Source organism: Dermochelys coriacea, chromosome 15, assembly GCF_009764565.3.
Source record: "Dermochelys coriacea isolate rDerCor1 chromosome 15, rDerCor1.pri.v4, whole genome shotgun sequence".
Taxonomy (NCBI): domain Eukaryota; kingdom Metazoa; phylum Chordata; order Testudines; family Dermochelyidae; genus Dermochelys; species Dermochelys coriacea.
Window position 1 is genome coordinate 13,208,016 of NC_050082.1, and position 21,313 is coordinate 13,229,328.

A 21,313-nucleotide genomic window follows, 5' to 3' on the forward strand; every position below is an offset into this window, starting at 1 on the left:
GTTAGATATGCGTTAGATTATGATTTCTTTAAATGGCTGAGAAAATAAGCTGTGCTGAATGGAATGGATATTCCTGTTTTTGTGTCTTTTTGTAATTTAAGATTTTGCCTAGAGGGATTCTCTGTGTTTCGAATCTAATTACCCTGTAAGGTATTTACCATCCTGATTTTACAGAGGTGATTCTTTTTACTTTTTCTTCTATTAAAATTCTTCTTTTAAGAAACAATGCTTTTTTCATTGTTCTTAAGATCCAAGGGTTTGGGTCTGTGGTCACCTATGCAAATTGGTGAGGATTTTTGTCAAACTTTCCCCAGAAAAAAGGGGGTAAGATTTGGGAGGATTTTGGGGGGAAACACGTTTCCAAACGAACACTTTCCTAATAATAATAATACCGGTGTTAGATGTTTGGAGGTGGTAGCGAAAGTCCAAGGGCAAAGGGTAAAATAGTTTGTACCTTGGGGAAGTTTTAACCTAAGCTGGTAAAAGTAATCTTAGGAGATTTTCATGCAGGTCCCCACATCTGTACCCCCCCCCCCCCAGAGTAGGGAAGGATCCTTGACATAGTGGTGGAGCGGTGGGATTATTTTGAAATCGTTTTGAGATCAAGTTGAGATTTTTTTGAACCAGAAGCACAGATTTTAAAAGGGAATTTTTTTTTCCCTTTGTGCTGCTGGAAAGAAGGTTTCCAACTGAAAGTAGTTAGAGTTTTTTTTCTCTGTTTTGGGGAATTGTCTTTTGTGAGCAGGAGTTTTCTCTACCTAAAGGCAGGGTAGTTAACCTCCTGCAGGGAAATTCACAAGGCTTCACAGACCTGAAGTTGTTTTTTTACCTAAGAGCAACTAGAGAGGTTTTCTGCCTATTTGCCTGGAGACAAAGGTGTTAGTTTTTGTTTTTTTAGGATTTTGATTTTTTGAACAAGAAGCACAGATCTTAAAAAGGAAATTTTTTTCCCCCCTTTGGGCTGCTGAAAACCAGGTTCTGGGCTGAAAGCAGTTAGAGGGGTTTTTTTTTTCTGCTTTGGGGCCAGAGCAGAGACAAAAGGGAATTGTCTTTTGTGAGCTTTTAGGTAGAGTTTTCTCTACCTAAAGGCAGGGTAGTTAACCTGCTGCAGAGAAATTCACCAGTCTTAACAGACCTGAAGAAGATTTTTTTTTTACCTAAGAGCAACTAGAGGGGTTTTCTGCCTATTTGCCTGGAGACAAAGGCGTTAGGGTTTTTGTTTGTTTGTTTGTTTTTTTTGGTTGTTGTTGTTGTTGTTGGGGGTTTTTTTTAGGATTTTTCTGTAGGCTGACAATCACTATCAGAGATTATAGGTATCATATTACAGCACAGCAAAATTTTACAAGCCAAGTTTTTGTTTGTTTGTTTGTTGGTTTTATTTCTAACTCTCGGGTGTAAAGTTATTTAAAAACAGAGAGGTAAAGATGACAGAAATCAAGACACAACACAAATTGGAGTTAGCCAGACTGGAGGCAGTGAAAGAGGCAGAAAAAGCCCTAGAAGCTGCCCACTGGAGAGAAATGGAGGCAAAGGACAAAGAAATGGAGGCAAGGGCCAAAGAACTGGAGGAGAAGGAAAAAGAGAGGAAGCATGCACTGGAGATGGAGAAGGCAAAGGCTCAGCAGAATATACCAACAAACCCTAGCAATCCTTCTCGAGGTACCACTTCCCATCCCAGAAAGTTCCCCACCTACAAGGCAGGCGATGATACCAAAGCCTTAGAAAACTTCGAAAGGGCCTGCCTTGGGTACAACATCTCTACAGACCAATACATGGTAGAGTTGAGGCCGCAGCTCAGTGGACCCTTTGCTGAGGTGGCGGCTGAAATGCCTAAGGAACACATGAACCAGTATGAACTGTTTAAAACCAAGGCGAGAGTCAGAATGGGGCTAACACCCGAGCATTCCCATCGGCGATTCAGAGCCCTAAGATGGAAACCAGACGTATCATTTACCCGACATGCCTACCACATTGTGAAACATTGGGATGCCTGGATATCTATGTTAGATCTCCAGAAGATGTGCCCTTCCTAATGCAAATGGAGCAGTTCTTAGAGGGTGTTCCTGAGGAAATAGAAAGATACATCCTAGATGGGAAGCCCAAAACTGTAATCAAGGTGGGGGAGATTGGAGCCAAATGGGTGGAGGTGGCAGAAAAGAAAAAAACTGGTTGCAGTTGGAGCGGATACCAGAAGGGACAACCTCAGACCACCCCCTACTACTGGGGGCCACCCAAGGCCCCAACTACCCCCCAAGGAACCCTCCAGACACCTTATCGTCCCGCCACAACATTCTCCAGCAACCCACCTCGCCCCAGTGGACCTGTCAGCTGGATGATGTTTTAAATGTAATGAGCCGGGGCATGTAAAGGCCAACTGCCCCAAGAACCCCAACAGATTACAGTTCATTGCACCGGAATCACACCAGAGGTCCTCAGGCCCAGATACCTCCCAGGTACCCTTGGAGCAGAGGGAAACTGTGAGTGTGGGCGGGAAGAAGGTCATCGCGTGGAGGGACACTGGAGCACAAGTGTCGGCTATCCATGCTTCCTTAGTGGACCGCAATTTAATCAACCCAGAGATCCAAGTGATGATTCAATCCTTCAAGTTAAACTCTTTCAATTTGCCTACAGCCAAGTTGCCTGTCCAGTACAAGGGCTGGTCAGGAACATGGACTTTTGCAGTCTATGATGATTATCCCATCCCCATGCTGTTGGGGGAAGACTTGGCCAATCATGTGAAGTGAGCCAAGAGGGTGGGAATGGTCACCCGCAGCCAGGCTAAACAAGCCATCACGCCTAGCTCTGTTCCGGAAACTTCTACCAGGACCCAGTCAGAGGTGATGGACCCGGACACCAGGCCAATGTCTGCATAAGCAGTAGTGGATCCAGTCCCAGAGACCCAGACAGAGCCAGAACTGGAACCGGCGGAACAACTAGCACCAGACCCGTTGCCAGCACTGAATCCAGTACTTGCAACCCCAACACCAGAGGGCCCCACCGAACCTGAACCAGCAGCAGCTGATAACCCTACACAAGAGGCTCAGCCGGAGCCTGAACCCCAACATAGTGCACCAGCGGAGAGCGGTTCAAGTCAACGGAAACAGCCCCATCCCCTACATCGCTTCCAGAAGGACCAAGCATAGGTCCACAATCCAATGAGGAACGGATGTCTCCAGCATCAAGGGAACAGTTTGAGACCGACCAGGAAGTAACGAAAGCTCCAGAGAGCTTGGACGCAGCACGGAGCAACCCACCACCTCTCAGCTCTTCTAATCGATCCAGGTTTGTTGTAGAAAGAGGACATTTATACAAGGAAACTCTTTCTGGTGGACACCAGGAAGACTTGGCATCCTCAGAGACAGTTGGTAGTTCCAACTAAGTACCGGGTCAAGCTCTTGAGCTTAGCCCACTATCATCCTAGAGACCATGCTGGGGTGAACAGGATCAAAGACCAGTTGGGAAGGTCATTCCATGGGAGGGAATGGGCAAGGATGTTTCTACCTATGTGAGTTATGCCAAAAAGTGGGAAAACCCCAAGACCAGGTCAAAGCCCCTCTCCAGCCACTCCCCATCATTGAAGTTCCATTTCAGAGAGTAGCTGTGGATATTCTTCATCCTTTTCACCCAGAGGAAAGCAGTACATACTGACTTTCATGGATTTTGCCACCCAATGGCCGGAAGCAGTAGCTCTAAGCAACACCAGGGCTAAAAGTGTGTGCCAGGCACTAGCGGACATTTTTGCCAGGGTAGGTTGGTCCTCTGACATCCTCACAGATGCAGGAACTAATTTCCTGGCAGGAACTATGGAAAGCCTTTGGGAAGCTCATGGGGTAAATCACTTGGTTGCCACTCCTTACCACCATCAAACAAATAGCATGGTGGAGAAGTTTAATGAAACTTTGGGGGCCATGATACATAAATTCATAAATGAGCACTCCAATGATTGGGACCTAGTGTTGCAGCAGTTGCTCTTTGCCTACAGAGCTGTACCACATCCTAGTTTAGGGTTTTCACCATTTGAACTTGTATGTGGCCATGAGGTTAAGGGGCCATTACAGTTGGTGAAGCAGCAATGGGAGGGATTTACACCTACTCCAGGAACTAACAATCTGGACTTTGTAACCAACCTACAAAACACCCTCCGAACCTCTCTAGCACTTGCTAAAGAAAACCTACAGGATGCTCAAAAAGAGCAAAAAGCCTGGTATGATAAACATGCCAGAGAGCGTTCCTTCAAAGTAGGAGACCAGGTCATGGTCTTAAAGGCGCTCCAAGCCCATAAAATGGAAGCGTTGTGGGAAGGGCCATTCAGGGTCCAGGAGCACCTGGGATCTGTTAATTATCTCATAGCATTCCCCACCTCTAACCGATAGCCTAAGGTATACCATATTAATTCTCTAAAGCCCTTTTATTCCAGAGAATTAAAGGTTTGTCTGTTTACAGCCCAGCGAGGAGATGACGCTGAGTGGCCTGAAGGTGTCTACTACAAAGGGAAAAGTGCTGGTGGCATGGAAGAGGTGAACCTCTCCATGATCCTTGGGCGTATGCAGCAACAGCAGATCCAGGAGCTGTGCACTAGCTACGCGCTGACATTCTCAGCCACCCCAGGACTGACTGAACGGGCATACCACTCCATTGACACACGTAATGCTCACCCAATTAAAGTCCAACCTTACCGGGTGTCTCCTCAAGCTAAAACTGCTATAGAACGCGAGATCCAGGATATGTTACAGATGGGTGTAATCCACCCCTCTGGCAGTGCATGGGCATCTCCAGTGGTTCTAGTTCCCAAACCAGATGGGGAGATACGTTTTTGCATGGACTACCATAAGCTAAATGCTGCAACTCGCCCAGACAACTATCCAATGCCATGCACAGATGAACTATTAGAGAAACTGGGACAGGCCCAGTTCATCTCTACCTTGGACTTAACCAAGAGGTACTGGCAGGTACCGCTAGATGAATCCGCCAAGGAAAGGTCAGCCTTCACCACACATGTCAGGCTGTGTGAATTTAATGTACTCCCTTTCGGGCTGCGGAATGCACCCGCCATCTTCCAAAGACTTGTAGATGGTCTCCTAGTGGGATTAGGAGAATATGCAGTCGCCTACCTTGACGATGTGGCCATATTTTCAGATTCCTGAGCAGAACACCTGGAACATCTACAAAAAGTCTTCGAGCACATAAGGGAGGCAGGACTAACTGTTAAGGCTAAGAAGTGTCAAATAGGCCTAAACAGAGTGACTTACCTTGGACACCAGGTGGGTCAAGGAACTATCAACCCCCTACAGGCCAAAGTGATGCTATCCAAAAGTGGCCTGTCCCAAGGTCAAAGAAACAGGTCCAATTCTTCTTAGGCTTGGCCAGTTATTACAGGCGATTTGTACCGCAATACAGCCAAATTGCTGCCCCACTGACAGACCTAACCAAAAAGAAACAGCCAAATGCTGTTCAGTGGACCGAAGAGTGTCAGAAGGCCTTTAACCAGCTTAAAGCGACACTCATGTCTGACCCTGTACTAAGGGCCCCAGACTTTGACAAACCGTTCCTAGTAACCACCGATGTGTCCGAGCGTGGTGTGGGAGCAGTTTTAATGATGGAAGGACCGGATCAAGAATTCCACCCTGTAGTGTTTCTCAGCAAGAAGCTGTCTGAGAGGGAAAGCAACTGGTCAGTCAGTGAAAAAGAATGTTACGCCATTGTCTACGCTCTGGAAAAGCTACACCCGTATGTTTGGGGATGGCGTTTCCACCTGCAAACCGACCATGCTGCGCTACAGTGGCTTCATATCGCCACGGGAAATAACAAAAAACTTATTCGGTGGAGTTTAGCTCTCCAAGATTTTAATTTCGACATCCAACACATCTTAGGAGCTTCTAACAAAGTGGCTGATGCACTCTCCCGTGAAAGTTTCCCAGAATCAACTGGTTAAAATCGTCCTTGAGATGTGGAAAATATTGTTAGTCTTTATATACTTGGTAGTATATTTAGAGGTGCATGTGTCTTATTAACTTTGTTTTTTCCTAGAAGAAATCCCAGCCAGTGTTTCACCCTATCTATGATTTGGGGGGCGTATCATAAATATAAAGGGAAAGGTAAACACCTTTAAAATCCCTCCTGGCCAGAGGAAAAACCCTTTCACCTGTAAAGGGTTAAGAAGCTTGGATAACCTCGCTGGCACCTGACCACAATGAGGAGACAAGATACTTTCAAAGATGGAGGGGGGGAGAAACAAAGGGTCTGGGTCTGTCTGTGTGATGCTTTTGCCGGGGACAGAACAGGAATGGAGTCTTAGAACTTAGTAAATAATCTAGCTATATGTGCGTTAGATTATGATTTCTTTAAATGCACGAGAAAATAAGCTGTGCTGAATGGAATGGATATTCCTGTTTTTGTGTCTTTTTGTAATTTAAGGTTTTGCCTAGAGGGATTCTCTATGTTTTGAATCTAATTACCCTGTAAGGTATTTACCATCCTGATTTTACAGAAGTGATTCTTTTTACTTTTTCTTCTATTAAAATTCTTCTTTTAAGAAACTGAATGCTTTTTTCATTGTTCTTAAGATCCAAGGGTTTGGGTCTGTGGTCACCTATGCAAATTGGTGAGGATTTTTATCAAACCTTCCCCAGAAAAAAGGGGGTAAGATTTGGGAGGATTTTGGGGGGAAACACATTTCCAAACGAACTCTTTCCTAATAATAATACCAGTGTTAGACGTTTGGTAGTGGCAGTGAAAGTCCAAGGGCAAAGGGTAAAATAGTTTGTACCTTGGTGGAGTTTTAACCTAAGCTGGTAAAAGTATGCTTAGAAGGTTTTCATGCAGGTCCCCACATCTGTACCCTAGAGTTCAGAGTGGGGAAGAAACCTTGACACAGGGGCTCCCCTTTAAAGAGAGAAACACTTTGTTGTGTGTTGGAGAACTGCAGGTGAGTCTGAGTGATGCAAACTCAGATTCCTGCAAAGACGCTTATAGAGACCTAAATGGCACTGTGTATTTCAGAGTTGTCGCTGACTAAAATAAGAATTCCCAGCGCAGCACACGGAGTGAGTTCCTTTTTACCAACAAGAAGATGCTCCTTTGAACTAACTGGTTTCATCAGCTAGGCAGTACTGTGATAGGGGCCATAAGTATGAGGTAGGTACATAGATCTCTGAACGGTGTTGATCCCTCCCTCCACCACTGGGAGAGACAGGTGGGTTTCAGCTAATTGTCATGGCCATGCACACATCACCTACTCATAATTCAGAGGTTTAGCCTGATGAATTTAATCAGGCTGCTGGCAGCTTAGCTCAGGGGTCGCATTGTGGCCACCTTGATACTGAAGGTCTGGCATCCCTCTGCAGAGGGACTGGCCTGGAATCTCTGGGAGACCTGCCGGTTGTCAAATGGCTAGAGACTGACCTCCCAAGAAACTGGGTCCAGATGGCGTGGCTGCCACTGCTTGCCGGAGACAGGTCATTGGAGTCCTTGCAGCCTTCCCTGAGCCACAATCATGGATGATACGTCAGCAATACTGCACCCGCCGCACCTGGGCCCTCTTGCTTTGCTACTGTCTTGACATGTTCCTGTCCTAACAAGTTAGAGAGTTGCCAGTGTTTTTCCAATCCACCCAGCCAGCGTTCCCGCTCTCCCGCCAATTCTGAAAGGAGGCAGGGCTGCTTTGGGAGCTCAAACACTGCAGTGATGGGGACTTGTAAGCCCCTAGGTAGACAGATAGGATTTATCCTCCACTGCCCCACTTCCAACTCCAGGAGACAAACTGGCTACTGTGGCACAACCATGTGCATGTCAGGGAGGGCTTGGAGAGTGCATGCCCACAGTAGGATCCTTGTTGGCTGCTCGCCTGGCTCTGCCAGAAGCCCAGAGCGCAGGAGAGCTGTGAATCAGAGCTTCAGCTCCCTCCAGTTATTCTGTTTAACTGATCTATTTTCACCAATACAACATAACAGGAGTCTCTCAAGCAGGTGTCAGGGGCTCGCAACCACCCTTCCCTTCCCAAACAGGAGAGGGGCCCTGGCTAGAGCCCAGATAGATGGGAGAGGGGACCCACTGTGGAAAAGGTAATGGGACTAGGAGCCTGGTTTGGAAAAGACCGATACTCATTCCAGGGTCACTAAAGAGTCTCAGCTAACGGGAGCAGTGTGTTCAGCTGAGGACAATAGGTTCATGCTATGCCTCTTGTCCATACTGTCATGTACTGTATCCTGCCTTGTGCATGTATCATGTTTGTAAGCTCCTTGGGGCAAGGGCCTGTAAAGTACATTGTGCACACCTATGGTGTGGTACAAATAAGCATGAGGATGGTGATGGTGGAGGACTTCTGCAGTGCTAGGGACACCAGATGTCAGCATCTCAGCTCTGTCCCACTGAGGGCTCAAAGTAACTACGGCTCCTCCTCCATTTCCACTCGCTCACCCCCACCACAAAAGAAGTTTGGGGGGAAGTGCTAAAATACCAGGAGCAATTTTCTACCCTATCGTACAGCACCAGGAGTCAAGATTATTCCAATTACGGCTGAATTCTGCAAGAAGGGTGGGGGGCTCGGCCCAATTTCCATAGGAAAGTTAGTGAATGCTGTAGGAAAACCTGGGTTCAAGTGTGCTGTACCAGGGAACGTGAAATGGATGACGTGGTCTTGGCATGGTCATTTGGAAAAGTGAAGTGTATGTATCCATGCAAGACTGGAAGATTCCCCTTCTCCCTGATCATGATAGACCCCCCTGCTCTTCTTCTCCAACCACTGTTCCGCTCTTCTGGACAATGTCCATTTGACTGAATTTTGAGCTCGATTCCAGCCCTTGGCTGGCCTTTTCCCCAGAATGTTTCATCCTCTACCATGTCACATACGGCAACAGTGATAAAACGGCATCAGTTACTCTCTGCCTGGGAATCCCCAATTTCAACATCACCAGTGAGGCTCAGTAAGGACAAACCAAGCCTCACCTGTGTCAGCAGGGTCACATGAGCCTTCCCATTGAGTGTGATTTGGAAACAAGGCAAGACTTATTATCAGAGTGCCACGTGCCTCACTAGCTCCTGGCTATGCAGCCAGAGGTGTTCATAAAAAAGGCTCTCATCCTTTGATTTCATTTTCTGAACGCCTCTCAGTCCCATGTTCCTCTCCTCCCATCCCAGACCCTCGCTCACGGGGGCCAAGTGAGAACAGGCACAGACCGAGGTGGCTGCTGGAAGTGAGTTTGGTCCAGCTGTCCCTGACGGCAGCCCAGCCCCAACACTTCCAGCAAAGAGGATGACAGAAAGTGAAGAAGAGAAGATGGATGCAGGAGGAAGATAGTGGGCTTGAGACTCCTGTCCGACCAGTGTAAACGAGGAATAACTCCAGTGACCGCAGTGGGGGCTACTTCAGTGTAAATCTAGTGTAAGAGAAGAATCAGGCCGATTAAGCTTCAGGCAGAAGAGAACATGGGTGAGAAAAAGAAAAACATGCTAGAGCCCAGCACCAGGCCTGAGAAGCTGAACAGGGGAGGTGCAAGTGGGAGTTGTGTGCTCTGTGGGCCCTTATGTTGCCCTTCTGCGTAGGAGGGAATCTGTGAACGAGTAGGATCCTCCACCCTGCGCCTCCCTTAGCCTCACCATGTCCCACACCTGCACACAGCCACACAAGGAGGGTTGACGGGGTAGGGCTCCACCTTGCACGGCCCCGTGTGACTCCTTTACGTGCACTCTCCAGGCATTTGCACAGCAGAACTGCATGGGCTACATGGTCATGGTCCCTCCAGCATCTCAGAGGCAGGGACTGGGTTTGCCCCAAAGCAAATAGCTCCCAGTAGCCCAGTATTCAGTGTGTGGCTCTCCAAAGGCTGAACGCAGGCACGGAAAGGTGAACCACGGCGATGCCGTCTAATCAAATTGCTAGGGGCAGCGTGCACACAAACATCAACAAACCCTGCCTGCCTGCCAAGTTGGGGAAGGCAAACTTGCTCAGCTGCACATCTATGGGCCTGAGATGGAGTTTCATCCGCCGGCGCTTTCCTGGCCCAGACCCACACATGCCACAATTCACCTCGGGAGCCAGATGCCTGGGAGCCAGTTCTTCTGTCTGGCAAAATATTTCAGCCCCAACTTGAGCGGAGAGAGAACTGTGGGGAGCCGGTCTCACACGCTGGCCTCACTACAAGTGTCCTCAAGTTGGGGGAGCCCCAGTGCGGAGTGGGCGTTAAAGGGGCAGGCCGAGAAATGCTGTTCCCCAGCTGGGGGAGAGCTCACAGCCTATTTCTCTCCCTGGAAGCTGTGACCTGATGGACGCTTTTCCGGCCCTGTAGTGTCCATGCCGTAGTTGCACTCCTGCTAGCAGTGCAGCCACGGCCCCGCTAACTCGCTGTCCGACTGCCTCAATCATTGCTCTGTGAGAGGGCAGCCGAAGCAGGGAGCGTGTGCCAGCCAGAGCTCGCTGCAGAGCCTCTGACTCGCCCCGCGGATATGGAGGTTGCTAGTGCCGTCTTGCAGCATTTCCAACCTGCCAGTTCCCCACAAAGGAAACCCAGGCTGGTGAGATGTCCCCTCCTCCCTCCCTCTCTCTGATCCCCTGGAAAGGCAGCGTTCAGAATGGAATGTCGGATGGGATATTATTCCTTCTAGCTGTTGGGAGGCTGTGTTCATAAAATCCAGCGGGGGGGAGAAGAGAGAGGTAGGCAGGCTCTGCACGGTGAGGTACTGCTGCCCCCCACCTCTCATCCCACCCGTGGTGCCATGAGCTGAGCTGGGGGAGGAGGGGGGCATGGCTTTCCTCCTATACCGTTTTCATCTCTCCCAGCACTTCCTCGTCACCCTCCCCCACAAACGCTTCTGAATTCTCCTCCGTGAAGCGGGTACACCTATATGTCGGGGGGGCTGCCGTCTGAGCCCCTGCCCCTCTTCAGCGCAGGCTCCTCCTTGCTCCCCACAGGGCATGCTTTTGCCTTTGATAAGTGGAAGGCGTGAGGGCCTCAAGATGCACAGGCCAGCTTCGAAAGCCGAGGTCATTAGTAGCAACCGCAGAGGGCATTGGCCAAGTGCCAGGCACCCTCTGGAGTGCTCCCCAAGTCTTGTTAGCACCAGAGGGGCAGCTGGGCTCTCCCCAGCGAAGCAGCTGCCTTGATTGATGCAGGTGGGCAGAAACAGGCAGGGCTCAGCGTTTCCTGTCTCATTTCAATCAGGGGTTATGCGCTGGGTTAAGCAAGCCACATGAAAGCAGCAGCTCATGAACCAGAGGACAGGCAGATACAGGAGGGGAGGAAGGTTAGGGATTAGGCAGAAAAACAAAGGAGATAATGGGGATGAGAGAGAGAGAAGCTCAGGGAGTGAGTGGGAAGAAGATAATTGTATTTATTGTTATTATTTATTTGTATTATGGTAGCTTCTAGGAGAACCAGTCCTGGACCAGGACCCCAGTGTGCTGGCTGCTGTACCAACACTTTCTTAGCTCTCATCCTGTGCTTTGGGTGCCTGTCACATAAATGAGTGTATCCAAAGTCATACAGGACCATGTAATAGACAGCTCATCCCCTTCCTAAACGCCTGTGGGGAAAAGATGGGATTTGCAGCACACCCCATAGCATAACAAATCCAGGCTCTACCGTAACCAGAAAATGTAACCTTGCTGCCATAAATATACCGCCAGGCCCTGGTATGGCTCAGGCACCAATCCCGTCTAGTCCCACTGGTAAATGACGCAGGCACTTTAAGCCTTCAGGGATTTGTTTAGACTCATTACCTCCCTGCAGAGCTAGGGTGAGTTCAGTATCAAATGGCACCACAGCCCTTTCCCAGCTCGAGTAGCGGTAAGATTGAGCTCTCATTGTCCCGGACTCCCTGCCACCTGGGCAAATCTGCACCACAAAAGGGGAAATGCAACAAATAATTGCTTCTACAAAATCCAAATCCCGAGGCCCTGGCTCAGTTTCTGTTCAGTCCTCACTCAGGCAAAACCCCCGTTGACTTTAATCCCCATTAATCCAGTGGACATTAAAAAACTAAAGGCCCAATTCTGTCACCTTTGCTCAAGCCAAGTGGCTCAGTTCACAGACACCAGCCCTGGAGGATCTCCGTAACACATTATCCACAGCAAAACCATGCCAATGGATCTCTCCTTGCAGACTGATAGCACATCAACGGATTTCAGAGAGAAGCTTTATGGGCCACAGCCTCAGCTGGTGTAAGTCAGCATCGTTCCATGGACAAGAGCTATAGATATCTGGCCTCTTAATATTATTATTATTACAGAATAATACGCTAGCATTACCTCACTGTATGCTATACACACACTACTGTGGCCATCAAAACACTCCAGGATTCCTCATCTTATTTCGCCAGATGGATTGACTTTTATTTATATTTTACACTGATTTTGATGTTTCTGTGGACAACCAGAGATGGGCCAAATCTGGAAGCCTTTATCCAAAATTTTCTTCCAGCTAAATTTTGATGGTGTGGATAAAATGGAGGCCAGAACTGGGCCATTGTCTTGATCTTATGACACGCTGATGGCACTGGAGATGACAATGGGATCTGGGAATTTCCTCACCACATCGCGAGGGACAAACTCTTCCTACGGACTGGATGTTCGTGATTATATAGTTTAATGATAAGAAGCTTCTCCAGGTCTGCAGAATCACCGGCCTCCGAGCCATCCACAATGTTTATGCATGTCGGCAATTGAACAATAACTCAGAGGCAGAAGACCACAAACTTTGACAAGTCCCAAATGTTTCACAGTGGATTTCCGTGGACCCAGCAGACTCTGAATAAGGACATGGAGAAAGCCCTACAGTAATGTGGTTACCCCCATTGTACTATCCCTGGGCCTTGCTGTGAAAGAGTCCTTTGGGGGGCGGGGGCGGTCTTCAGAAGATAGAGAGCAGAACAATCTGTTCAGCAATACTCACTCTGTATATACCACAAGTCTGTCTGCTCTGAGAATCAATTCCTAGCGGTCAATCAAGAAACAAATGTCACATTTATCGTTTTAGGTCAATCACCAGGGGATAAGAACCTACAGAACTGAAACTGGGCCAACGTGAATGGGTTAAAAGTCCTTTCATTTGCTTTATGAAGTTTATTGAAAACTACATTGTTCATCTGCTGAAACTTCACAGCTGTTGAGTTTGCCCTCGGGGTAAACCACATCCAAGAAATGGCATGTAAAGCTTGAGTGTTCAAGACTTGAAAGCTGAAACGCTGCTCTCCTTTTGCTATCTTCCTACCCACTGCACTCATTCCTTCTCCATCATGCCTACCTGTCTGTCCCCTGGCCTTTTTGACGTTCCTTTTTCCTCTCAGGGGCTTTCTCTCTTTATTTCTCATTTTTCTGGTTTCTAACGCTTGTCTTTTTGCAGTAAAATAAACCCTCAAATCAGAAGTGGCTGAGGTATGACAGAGGTAACATGAAATTCATTGTCTGAGGAAGTACCTTCAAAAGTCCATGTTGTTATTTTTATTATGATGTTATTTGTATTATCACAGCAGGCCAGAGTCCCTGTCATGGGCCAGGACCCCACTGTGCTAGGTGCGGTACAAACACAGAACAAAAAGACAATCCATGTTATGTCTCTGTTCTCGATATATTACTGTGTCACCATGCTATTATCATGTCATTACCATCCAATGCTAAGTGATGCATTATTCAACCTGAGATGGACAAATACTGCAAAAAGTGTATTCATTTGCTCCAAGAAATCCTGTGAAATCATTTTGATTCACCCCGTAGATTTTCTCCCAGTAAATGAGGGAATTTTTGTTTGCAAAAATGTTTATGGGATAAAGGAAGTGTTGTGATTATACATGCAACTAGGTATTTGCATATGTATTGCTTTCTGAAGTATTTGCACCAGATTTAACATTTTTTTGTACGTTTGGGACTCATCCAATCAGGGAGTAGAATTAAAACAATGTGATTTTCGTGATCAAGCACCTGACACAAATAGTGGATTATAAATAGTGCACATACCAAGCAGTAGTTGTGGTGAATAATAAAATACGAGTGAAAATAGGACACGGAACCCAATGGGTGAAATATGGTCGGTCATGAAATCATTCTGAGTAACAAGCACATTTGTAAACATCAAAGATTTTTGGCAGATAATTCACAAACAAGGGGCTAAATTCATCTGAATAGTTTGTCCAGCTCTGCAAGCAACTATACTATGTAATGTGCCAACGAACTACATGCAGTCAAACATCTGAAGAAGGGCAAAAGTGCATTGCGCTGCCCAGATCTGCCCAGGCATATGGTAATTGGGTGATTCCATGTGCAAACATGTAGGGAGGCAGAGAGTAAACTCAATGAGCACCTGCAAATGATGCATCAGAGGCTGTGCTGTGTGAAACCGTGCAATGCCCAGTGCCATTATGCCATTACCATATGCAGCCATATGGATTCAGATTGTGTGGAACCATATGGCAATCTACCATTACCAGTGGCTACCATAAAAATACAGAGTAACCCAAGGAAAGGGGCCATGCTGCCAGAATACATGAGAGGAAAGATACCATGAAAGAAGGGCTCCTCACACTGTATGACTGTGGCCTGGGAGCCCTAATGTGTGCTAAATTCCTGACTCTCCGTGCTTGTGTGCTAAGAGAGAGCGCTCGAACATTAGCAGACAAGAACATTTATGCAGCAGTTAATTACCAAGCCAGCACTGACTTTGCCCTCTAATTCCTGCCAGTCACTGAAGCCAGCCAAAAGAGGAGTTTTTATAAGATACTGAATGTATGAACACAGCCCCGAAGCCATCACATAGCTGAGGTTTTTTTGTTTTTTTTTTAAGGCAGGGCAACCTCCTGATTCTTGTTTTTTTTTAAATCGCTTTTGCTGCACAGGCTGGAGGGAGCCAGTTTCAGGCACTAAAGCTGGAAGGGGCAATAAACTCTGTGCTTGCAACCGAAGGCAGGCACAGAACTCCGGTTTGGGTTCAAGAAAACACACTGCGTTGGTAAGGGATGGGCTAGGTGAGAAAGCAAACCTCCTCCACCTCTCATGTCACAGATTCTACGATTCATTTCCTCCCAGGGCTGCACTGTGCCATCAGAGCTGTCCCTAGCCATTTGGGTGCCCTACGCAGCGCCCCTGCGGGGGGTTCTATGGGGCCCCAGGCCTCCCCACCCCAGGGACTGGGAGGCAGGAGCTGTGGGGGGCCACTTTTGGGTGATTAGTAGGGGGCCAGGAGCAGCCCGCTCCGCTTCCCTCGCCCCGGCCCCAGCCATGTCGCTCAGGGAAAGGGATTCCCCCCCCCACTCGCCTGGCCCCAGCCCTCTCTACTCCAGCAGCTCCCAGCCGCGGCACTCCGCTTCCTGCTGCCGGTGAGAGCCGGGAGCGGTCCTTTCCCCAACCCGAGCGACACAGCTGGGGCCAGGGCAAGGGAAGCGGAGCGGGCTGGGACCACGTTGCTCCGCTTCCCACCGCCGGTGAGCATTTCGTGGTGCTCGTATGCTGCGTATGCCTAAGGACGGCCCTGTGTGCCAGGAATCCGTGCTAGCTTCCAGGGAGGCCCTGAAATCCAGTTTGAGTCCTTCTCCTCACAGTTGAATTCGGTCATTCCCGATTCCGACAGAGGAGAGGTAGGATGGTACAGTAGTTAGGGCACTATCCTGGGACTTGGGAGACCAAGGCTCAATTCCTGTTCCACCACAGACTTCCTATGTGACTGATGGACTCACTCCCCTGTACATGAAACGGGTGTAATAGCATCTCCCTACCTCCGAGGGATGCTGTGAGGATAAATATGTCACAAGATTGTGAGGCGCTCAGGTACCATGGGGCCCATAGAAGTATAGACATAGAAAGCTAATTCAGATCCTTCTTCTCAGGAGCTGCCCCCAGAACCCAGTGCAGGTAGGCACAGAAAGCCAGCTCAGGGTCTTAGTCTCTCAAGGGTTGTGCCCAAAGCTCAGATGTCTAATGTCTACCAAGACTTGAATGCCTTTGCCAGCCCACTGGGCAGCATTCAGATCCTGATCTCTTATTCTGCCCTGGCTTGCACGGACTTTCAGAAATATTCAGTTTGGGGGAAATAAAAATTCTCATCTGAACACAGTAAACACTATTCAACATCTCAGGCTGCCTTGACTGGAACCTGTGAGCACTCTGTGACTGCAGGCTTGCTACATGTAAGTTACTATTGGGGTGCATGGCATGAAACCGATAAACACGTCAGTGGTCATCTAGTCTCACCAGCACTAATCCCCATCAGCCTGTAGGTTCTGGGAAGATGTGAGAAACTCCCTGGGTCTCTGAGAAAGTAGCACACAGGGGCTGTGAGTAAAAACACCAGCAAGGAAAGGAGTTCAGTACAGGATGTGGTCTAAGAGAGAAATAACCACAGAGGTAGGCGAAGCTGAAGGAATAAGGGAAACATCTGTAGAGGGCTGCGGTGTGGCCTGAGCTATGCGATGATTCATTATTTCTCAGGAATTATTTCTGCAAGGTGCAGCATTGGAACTGATCCGCAAGGGGCGTGGGTGGCACTGACTGATTAGATTCCCCATCTCCATTCCAGGGCAAAGACCAAAAGCCAAGGCAAGAGAATGAGGAGAGGATCAAAGAAAGAGAAGAGAGAGAGAGCAGAGCGGAGGAGCACCCCCACTGGGGAATCTAGTTAGGGAAATGCCTGCTGCAAAGAACAGCTTAATAAATAAGCAGATAAGGATATTTCTCATCCCACTGAAATCAAATACTGTGTTTCACATACATCTTATCTGCAGCTCCTTAACAAGTAGCTTTGTTCTGCTCGCTAATTGCAACGCCCTCTTACGATTAAACTCTTATAAAGTGGCTGTAGTGCCCTGGAGACAGAAGTCCTGGATCTATCCACAGATTGGCATTACAAGCTGCCCTCACGTTGCCATGCCAATGTGTCTCAACCCTGATGGGGAAGGGAGTTCCCAATCCCTACCTCACAGGGCCATGGGGAGGATTGTGAAGCATTCAGATATGACAGTGATAGGGGCCAGATGAGCCCCTAAAATAGATAGCCAGTCCCCATGGCATGTTCAGTTCTTGGCCTCTCTACCAATCATAGTGTTCTTGGGATGTGCACAACCCTCCAACAGGATTTTTGGTTATAATGGACCTGACTGGGGCCTGGGCCGGTGACCTACAACTTAAGAGCAAGGCTCCTTATCCCATTAGCCATCCCCTGAGTCATCCAGTCCCACTGGCAGGTGAGGTTCCCTCATTTTGCAGTGATTTTGTGTTCTCTGAAGAGAGGGCTAGCAATGGTTAGAGCCAGGCACAGTGCAGACAAGCAATGTGAAAGCTTCCCCTACACAGCTCCACCCATCCCTCTCATTTCTGACCTGCTGCACCCCTGCTGATCCTGCCCTGGCCTTCGGGGGAGAGACTGTGGCTAGCCATGCCACACTGTGGGGTGGTTTTGTGATGTGGCCCAGTACACTGAGACCAGCTAAACATAGTCAGATACATTTGGACAGACATGTCCAGAGATGAAAGCTGCTTGACCCATATCACTTAATCCCTGAGATACTGTCTGTTTGGGGTAGTAAGACAAAGCTAAGTATCCAAGCACTTTAAGAGAATAGTTTGCCCTGTCAGGGTTTTTTGTTGTCTCTGTCTGGCAGCGCTGTGCTATAGAAACTGAAGTGCAAATTCAAAACAGACGTCAGAGTGTGAGCTCTGCGTTCACTTGCCTTCCCTTCCCCTCGCGGGTTGCTTCATAAGAAGGTAAAAGGCATCAAGAGAGAGAAAAGGTTCATAGATTATCAGAGTTGGAAGGGACCTCAGGAGGTCATCTAGTCCAACCCCCTGCTCAAAGTAGGGTCAATCTCCCATTTTTGTCCCAGATTCCTAAATGGCCCCCTCAAGGATTGAGCTCTCAACCTTGGGTTTAGTGGGCCAACGCTCAAACCACTGAGCTATCCCTCCCCCCATAATAAAACCCCTCTCCATTCACCACTGAGAACCTGAATCTCACAACTACAGGGTCATCATCACAATTTGTAGGGGGCGAGATAAAGCAAAGGAGGGTCAGACCTGAAAATCAGATACTGAGGCAGACATGACAAAACTCTCTGGCTTCCCTAGCCGCGTGTGAAGCTGGCTGCAGTTGGCTATTGTCAGCTTTGAGTGTGTTCCTGTAGATAACAACATGCACAGCATCTGGGAGGTAATCTAGGAAAACCAGACTCTGGGACACTGCACAGCACACTCTGGAAAGGCTGAGTAACAAATACCTCAGCAACTGCATTTCACACATACTGAGCCCCTTCCACCGCGGCGTCAGTGCAGAGAACAGCCCAGCCAGTTCTGCGTCTGAGGATTGTTCAGTGGCCTTCCTGACATGAGTTTGCAACTCAGTCCAGTTCCTGGTGGACGAGCTATCAGAACCAGCGGGTGCCTTCTTTGACAGTATCAGCATCTAGGCCAGGGATCGGAGACCTTTGGCACGTGGCCCATCAGGGAAATCCGCGGGCGGGCCGGGCCGGTTTGGTTACCTGCAGCGTCCGCAGGTTTGGCCGATCGCAGCTCCCACTGGCCGCGGTTCACTGCTCCAGGCCAATGGGGGCTGCAGGAAGCACCGCAGGCTGAGGGACATGCTGGCTGCCGCTTCCCGCAGCCCCATTGGCTGGAAGGGCGAACTGCGGCCAGTGGGAGCTGCGGTCGGCTGAACCTGAGGACAGAATGTTACTAAGGAGGATGGGAGGTAGGAAAGCTTGCATGGCTACTTGTGCCTAGGCCACACCTGGATTGCGACACATTTGTTAGCACTAAATTCACCTTTGAGCAGCTATCCAAAACAAAACCGCCACAGCCCCAAAGGTGGACGCTTTGCAGGCCAGGTGATCTGAAGCAACCAGCCACAGCCTGCAGTCCAGGAAATACTGGGAGCACAGCCTTGTCGGTATCATTCCCGGACATTGCTGCCCAGGGCTGACAAGCACAAGCCTCCATGCTGATTGGGGGCACTGTGGTTTGAACCAGGAAGCAGCTTCTGGACATCTGCCAGTCCCTATGGCTACTGCTAACATCACAGATATGGATATCTGAGTCCAGCTTAGGATATTCTCCCTCAGTTGCAGGTTTCCACAAAAACCCTCAATGCTTCCCCAGCCTCACTAATTCCCCAGGGAATGTGCTATTCTCTTTAGCCTGCTGCTGCTTCAGCCACCTCCCTGCAGCCTGCAGTAGCTTCTGGGCAAGAAACAACAAAGGTCCATTGCAAAGATCCTCTCTTAATGGTGCATGTGATGATGGAAAGGGATGGCAATTGCCAGACAATAATAGGGAAAGAGGTACAAAACTCCCCTAGTCAGACTCCGGTGGCTGTGGTGCCTCCCCGTCTCTCTGTTATGGTTTGGGGCTCTTACTCCTGAACAAAGTCAGCCTGTCTGAACTGGGTCTATTTGCAGAGTGTCATGAACCTGCAGCTGTGCTCACAAGATCTCCACTTTCCTGCCTTGGTGAACAAGCTCTCTGGAATTTGGTGGTGAAGACGGTGAGGTTTCCTATGGTGCTTTGGCTTTTAGTGCCTCTTCTCCATTCCCCCGCTCCTGCCATACTGAAAAGGTTCAGCAGCCAATGGAAAAAATCCCTGGTTCTGGGGCAGTGTCTTTCCGTTTGATTTTCAGAGAGTTGTGGGATGGTCGGCTGGGCTCTCAGGTGAGAAAGGGCACACCAGCAAATAGGGGGCATAGTTCAGTAGCTTGTGACCTCCTTGGTGCGTTAACGAGACTCTTTCACAGTGAATCAAGCAATTCACAGCAGACAGCACATGTGCTTTAGGTACAAGGTCGCATTTTTCCTTTTATATTGAGCGCCTGCTGGTATGGTGACACATCACACACAGCTGGGCAACAGAATTTGGTTTCCAGGCAGCCATGATAAGCCTTTTGGTACACGGGGTTGGCTTCTTCCGCCTTCCTAACATGTGGGAATGTTTTCAAACTGCAGCACCCTCCTTTCCCAGAGCAAGCAATAGGTTGGGTTTCACATTTAAAAGGAGGGGTTTTTGGGTGGATGTGCTGCACACACCTATCTCCATCGCATGGCTGTTCTCTCGGTTGATCCCTTCACCCCTCCCTCCTGCTGAGTGGCTATTCTCTGGGATGATCCCTTTAGCCAAGCGCAAACAACCCAGCATGAACGGGGTCCTTTTACTGTTCCCTTACAAAAATTCCCCTATTTCAACCAGGTGACCATGAATGATATCACTCTACTGAGGCTAACACAGAAAGATATAGACTGAATGTTGCTTGAATGCGAACAAAACCCAGGACCATTCGCTGCCATGCTTTGTGTTGCAATGATTCCAGAATACTTGCTACTGGCTTGGCGTGGTAACGTGTCCTACCGTGGAGGACGAAATAAGGCAGCCCTCCTCAGAAACCTTCTGCAAAGGCTTTCAAAGTACCACCAGGAGAGCATCCCAATTCTTCAGGGCAAATCAAACATTTTTTGTTTTTTTTAAAAGCTTGCTTTTAAACCCTGTACTCTAGTTACAAACATGCACTCACCAGAGGTGCCTTCTCCAGCTTCAGGGTCGGGGATCCTGCCTTGGGAGGGTATTGGCTCCAGGGTGATGAAAAGGTCCTGGCTGCCGGGGAGAACGGATTCACCGCTTGCCTCTGCGCATTCTCCTCTTCCTCCTCTTCCTTATCCCCAAAATCCTCCTCCCTGGTGCGTGAGACTACCCCCTTGCAGGTGTCCACAGACAATGGTGGGGTAGTTGTAGGGTCCCCCCCTAGAATGCCATGCAGCTGATTATAGAAGCGGCATGTATGGGGCTCTGACCTGGAGCGACCGTTTCCCTCCTTTGTCTTTTGGTAGGCTTGCCTGAGCACCTTAACTTTCACACGGCACTGCTGTGTGTCCCTGTTGTAGCCTCTCTCCACCATGCCCTGTGAGATTTTGGCAAATATATTTGCATTTCTTCTTTCTGATTGGAGTTCGGCCTGCACAGATGCTTCTCTACACACAGCAATCAGATTCAGTGTCTCCCTTTTGGTCCATGCTGGAACTCATTTGCGATTCTGGGGGGACTGCATGGTCACCTGTGCTGCTGAGTTTGCCATGCTGACCAAACAGGAAATGAAATTCAAAAGTTCCCCGGGCTTTTCCTGTGTACCTGGCTAGTGCATCGGAGTTCAGACTGCTGTCCAGAGCAGTCACCATGGAGCACTCTGGGATAGCTCCCGGAGGCCAATACCATTGATTTGTGTCCACACTACCCCAAATTTGACCCAGCAAGGTCTATTTTAGTGCTACTCCCCTTGTCGGGGAGGAGTACAGAAGTTGATTTTAAGAGCCCTTTAGGTCGATGGAACAGGGTTGGTTATGTGGATGCAGTCATTTTAAAAT